Source organism: Littorina saxatilis, unplaced genomic scaffold (genome assembly GCF_037325665.1).
Source record: "Littorina saxatilis isolate snail1 unplaced genomic scaffold, US_GU_Lsax_2.0 scaffold_367, whole genome shotgun sequence".
NCBI classification, from domain to species: domain Eukaryota; kingdom Metazoa; phylum Mollusca; class Gastropoda; order Littorinimorpha; family Littorinidae; genus Littorina; species Littorina saxatilis.
Genome location: NW_027126041.1, coordinates 80,520 through 86,336, shown reverse-complemented (window position 1 = coordinate 86,336; position 5,817 = coordinate 80,520). Strand labels below are relative to the sequence as shown.

Genomic DNA, 5,817 nt, shown 5'->3' with positions numbered 1-5,817 from the left:
TCCCCCCTCGTAAACCCACATCCGGCTACAGAATCGCTGAGACAAGGCTATAAAATCTGTCTCCTTCCCAAGTGCGAAGAATAGAACAGGAGAGCGTTGCTACTGACACACTGGAATAGAGGTAAGTCTTCCAAGATACTATGTAGAAAAGTAATATAAAGGTGTTGCAGTCTCTTTGTTTTTGGATTTAGTAATATACCAAGTACATCAAGCAAGCGATTCATCATGCCTTTTGTATTTGCATGAAAAAGGCTTCGTTTCTTTGTTTCCTTGTTCATTTGTTGTGTTTTGTTGGACAGGTTGGCAAGTAGAGATTGAGAGTGACTGTAAAAACAGAGGTGGGGTTTGGCTATAGTTGTTTATATCTTCGTTTCTTTTTGACATTTTTTTGTTGGGGGGGGGGGGGGGGGTCGTGTGCAGATGTCATGGGAGACAATGATAATTCATAATCACAATCACTATCATTATCATCATAGCCACCAACATCTGAATCACACGCAGCAGCAGCAGCATTAATTGGTAATGAACGTTAACTAATTTCCAGTCTCATTGTTTCAGGCATAAAGGTTTCACTATGTATCGTCGTGTTCTTGTCGCGTTGGTTGTCCTTCTGACCTTGAATGTACTGACAGTGACCTTGGCATCTCCACTGGCAGGTAGGAATAATTTAAGTCTCCTAAATAACATCACTTTTTTTTAAATCACTCACACAAACAGGAGAAAAAAAGCAGACAACATATCTTACATCACAAATAAAACAAAGATAAGAAAGATAGTAAAAAAACAAAACACAACAGAAAAGGTCCAAACGAAAAAGAAAATACAAAAATTAAAAGGAAAGAACATACAAAAAAGAGACTAATGTACCACTCCAGAAGCTTAGTCGATTAAGAAACAACAAGAACAGCAAAATCAACAGTATTACAAAAATAGCATTGAATTTTATCCTACATACGTGAGAGAGACACCTGTGAGATAATTTAAGTTATTGAGACATCCCAGTGCACTAAGGGATTTATAGAGCAAATCGAGAAAATTCATTATTGAACGAAGCGCATAGCGCTGAGTTCAATAATTATTTTCGAGATTTGCTCTATAAATCCCTTAGTGCACTGGGATTGTTTCAATAACGATATTGTCAGTACCGCCATAGAAAAAAGAAGATTCCAAACGCACATTTTGCAATGCGCATTTGAATAGGCATAACTGTGTGGTCAGGTCGTGCACAGTAAAGATCTACTTTTGTGTGGGGTGTCTCAAGTGTGTCGTGCTTTCGTCACACGCATTTTAATTTCTGTTGGTAAATTCCAGTGTAGCGTTAATCTGAACAGTGATGATCTTTCAGAGAGACCTCATTTGAACTCTGAGAAAGGCTCTTCATTATTTGCGATTCGAAACCTCCAGTCGAGCTTCGACGGATTGACTATGCGGAGTGACTCCCCTTGAATTGACTCAAAGCGGGACTCGACGGTTCGCACATTTTCAAAACAAATGTGGCATATAAATTTCTCGTGTTCTATCTTCACTCATCGGGGAGTCTGATACTAAATATGAACGGTAAGAATGCTCTGAACCCTACACGTATTATATCCCCATCGTTTTTTCGTTCACATTTGCCCAACATGTTAATTTGCTGAGCGGGGTTAATGTCGTCTGCTAGGCTACCTGCCAACCTGGGCAATGGAACGACTGCAGTCTGCACTGAGTCTGTACGCATAAGGCAGGCTGCTAATAAATCTTATATATGGTAAGAACGTTCTGAACCTTACACGTTTTCGATTACGATTGTTCTTGCTTTGAAATAATAATTCTGAAACCATTCATTTACTGAACTGATGTAGTCGTATTAGTCTGTGTTGTCTGCTACAGAGTCGATCGAGTCAGTCTTCCAAACTGGTCTTGCTGGTACGTTATCGGAATAACACTTGTGTTTTCTGTTAGCCGCTGGGAATTGTATACTAACTCATCATTTGGTAATGTGGATGATAAGCTACATGCCACTAACACGGCATATGAGAAGAATCTATGCAAGTCGGCGAAAATTAGATGAAACACAGCGGCTTCTATTTTTTTAGATCACTGGCACTGGCACAGGCACATGCAATCTGTCAGAAATAAACCCACTTCTGCTTTAATTGAGAAGCAGGGAATTTATGGTCATTTGGTATTGTGGAGAATATAAGCTACATGTCATTAATTAATTCTGAGGATGAGAGCACAGTCTTGCTTAGGCAAAGGGCGCAAGAATACGCTCTGTGGAAAAGTTAGCGCACTCCAAGAGTGCGCTAACAGTTTTAGCGCATCGCCATTAGCCAATCAACTGGTTCACATCAGTCATGTGACACCAGTACTTACTGACAATTATTATTATTATTATTATTATTATGAACATTTGTGCGCCTAATCTAAATATAGCCCTAGGCGCTTACAAAATATAAAATACATAGTGAACATTATACGAAACACAAATCGACAAGGACCAAGACACTCGGACTCATACACTCGCAGACAGACGCACAGCGAGAACGCGACGCACTCACTCATACCAACTACAGGCACATGCATTCTAGACGGAAAAACAGTCGTAAATAAATAAATAAATTATTGGATACATAAAGTTAGTTGTAAAAATAATCGTTCAAATCACACGTGTGTATATCATGTAAATGAGGTCATGTCAAGCAAGTCTGGCAGGGACCTGTTTTTCCACTGCTTATGATGCCAAAGTCACCGAGACAAACGTCATTATAGAAACACAAATTGCGCTCGCTAATTACCCTCGATGGATCTTTAGAACTAACACGTCACGCCACACTTTCAGAGTGACGTTTCTTTGCTTTGACGTAATAGATTGCACGAGGCTTTAGAAGAGATCGAGGTTCTAAAACAAGCGTCTTCAATTTAGCTGCCTCAAATGCAGGACATTTTCAGTAAAATACACGTAAGTACAGTATGTAGGATAAACAGAATACTACATGGCTTGCTGTTCCGTACCAGATTTACACTCGTTGCTTTTTCAAATAGTGAACAGCTCGCTTTCGCTCGCAGTTCAATATTTAAAAAAACAACTCGTGTAAATCTGGTACGACACAGCAAGCCATGTAGTATTCTCTATAGAGGCACAGTGCAGCTCACAGCCTTCGTTTTGCGTTTTTGTTGCAGCTGAGTGCATTTACAGTTCAAAAATCCTTCTATGGTTGTAAAACAAACCCAAAACTACCCAACGACGACATCTGTGAAGCTCGACAGTTTCTTGTTCACGCGAGTGCATAAATTAACCTAGTTATTCGTGGTGTTTGGTCGGAGTTCGATTCAACTGAGTGATTTCGGCCTCCATTTTGTTTTACACAAACTCATGATGACGTCTGACATAGTTTGCTAAGTGACGTGTCTTTTTGTGCATGATGTGGTGATCTACTTGATCTAAATTTAGATCCAAAAATATTCGTAAAAAAATCGCAGTTCTTGACTCTTTGTGTGCAAGTCAATGAAACTTGGTAGTTCTTCTAACGGATAGCTGCCTGAGGTATGACCAAAAGCCCCAGGGGCTCCGTGCACCTGGATTTGACAAGTTCAGTACCTTTAAACAACACAATTCAAAACAAAATTAAAGAGCAGCAATATTCACAAAGAACAAACAAAAAATACAAACAAATGTTTGTTTGTTTGTTTGTTAGTTGTTCGGTTTTTTTCTTTTTCGTTTGTTAGTTGTTCGTTTTTTTTTCTTTTTCGTTTGTTAGTTGTTCGTTTTTTTTTCTTTTTCTTTCTTTCTTTCTTTCTTTCTTTCTTTCTTTCTTTCTTTCTTTCTTTCTTTCTTTCTTTCTTTCTTTCTTTCTTTCTTTCTTTCTTTCTTTCTTTCTTTCTTTCTTTCTTTTTTTCTTTCTTTTTTTCTTTCTTTCGTTCTCATAGTCTTTGTTTGTTTCTTTCTTTTTTTCTAACAATTTTTCTTTCGTTCTTTCTCTTTTTTTCTCTCAAATTCCCCGCCAACTACCCAACAACGTTACTCATCTTTTTTGCTTTTTCACAGATGTACTGAGCGCCGGTCCCCACGAGGTGGGCAAGCGTCAAGCCATCGGATCATTCATCCATTTTCCCAGGTGTATCTGCTGCTGTCCCCCGTGTCCATGCGACCCGCAACCCCAGGCCCCGTGGCCACAACTGCCACAACTGCCACACCTGCTTGGTCAGAATCCTACGTGGTGATTGGAGCGAAGACATGGTCACGATTTTACATACATCCATGCGTTTCAGTTGCTCATTGAGGTTTTGATGTTTAGAATCTTCAACGAATATGAGAATCTTTAGATAAATGAAGAAGTACATATCCGTGCGTTTCCGCTTCTTACTTGAGGTTTTGATACTAAGAATCTCAAACGAATATGAGGCAGAGCGCTATTTTCAGATGTGAGAAACAAATCAAAGAAAGCAGGAGATTTGGTCTGTATAAGTCTCTTGCTCTATTGCACATCAAGAGTATACATTCATTCATGCGTTCCAGCTGCTACTTGAGGTTTTGATGTTAAGAATCTTTGACAAACATGACAATCTTTAAATAAAATTTGAGATCAGAATCCTGGTTGGTGACCGGAGCGAAGACATCAACATTGTACATCTGTCCATTTCAGCCCATGAACGATGAAGAAGAAGAAGTAGTATATATATCTATATATATATATATGTGTGTGAGTTCCAGCTTCTCCTTCAGGTGTTTATGTAAAGAATCTTCAACGAATACAGGAGTGTTGAGATAACTTTATTGAGCGGGGCATTACTTTCCATGGGAAAAATACCTTTAACGATACTGCACAACAAGCGTTTTTACTGAAATAAAAGTTGTACATATTAACCAGGTTGTTTTTCTGTGCGTTTGTGTGTGAGTGTGGGCGTGTGTGCGGGTGTGTGTGTGTGTGTGTGTGTGTGTGTGTGTGTGTGTGTGTGTGTGTGTGTGAATCTGTGTGTGTGTGTGTGTGTGTGTGTGTGTGTATGTGTGTGTGTGTGTGTGTGTGTGTGTGTGTGTGTGTGTGTGTGTGTGTGTGTGTGTGTACCTGTCCAAGCGAAGAGATGCTGTCACATGAACACACTGATACCAACTACACGCATGTACTGACAATCATTAATAATCACAATTCATAGATTCGTTCATGCCAGTGCCTGCGCACACATACAAACACACGCACACAGCCCAGCACGCACGTCCTACTGTTGAAATCTAAAGCCTCGCGTAAATCTGATGCCAAAAGGAACATCATCGGATAAGAGAAACAAGAGACGAAGCCTTCAAGGCTCCCGTAAGAAATCATCGACAAACAGTAACACAAACCCAATCATTCCGTCACACACACACACACACACACCCACACACACACACACACAGGCGTTCACAGATAGTTCTACCAGCAAAATGTGCACACATGGTAAACACCAGTGTTAGAATGGACGATTCTGATTGCCATGTGTGCGGCTAGTCTTGCTAACAGAACTATGAACTATGTCAGTGTGCGTATTTCTTCCGAGTTTGTTACACACACCTACACACACGTATCAACAAACGCGGCGCGCAGCGGCAGGCGTATTGACACGCACTCATAGTCAGATACATTCACGCATGATTACACGCAGAGACACGAACGAATCCACGTTTGCAAACATGTACACAAAGTCTCTCTCTCTCTCTCTCTCTCTCTCTCTCTCTCTCTCTCTCTCTCTCTCTCTCTCTCTCGCTCTCTCTGTCAGTCTCTCTCTCTCCGCTCTCTCTCAGTCTCTCTCTCTCTCTCTCTCTCTCTCTCTCTCTCTCTCTCTCTCACCCACACACAGAGA

General features: G+C 40.4%; 1 long non-coding RNA gene across 1 annotated transcript; it reads left to right on the top strand.

Moving 5' to 3' along the window:
• On the top strand, nt 1-4,846 carry LOC138954488 (uncharacterized). The gene is made up of 3 exons (XR_011451860.1): nt 1-121; nt 559-656; nt 4,028-4,846. It is a non-coding gene; the product is annotated as an uncharacterized lncRNA (long non-coding RNA).
• The last annotated feature ends 971 nt before the right edge of the window (nt 4,847-5,817 follow it).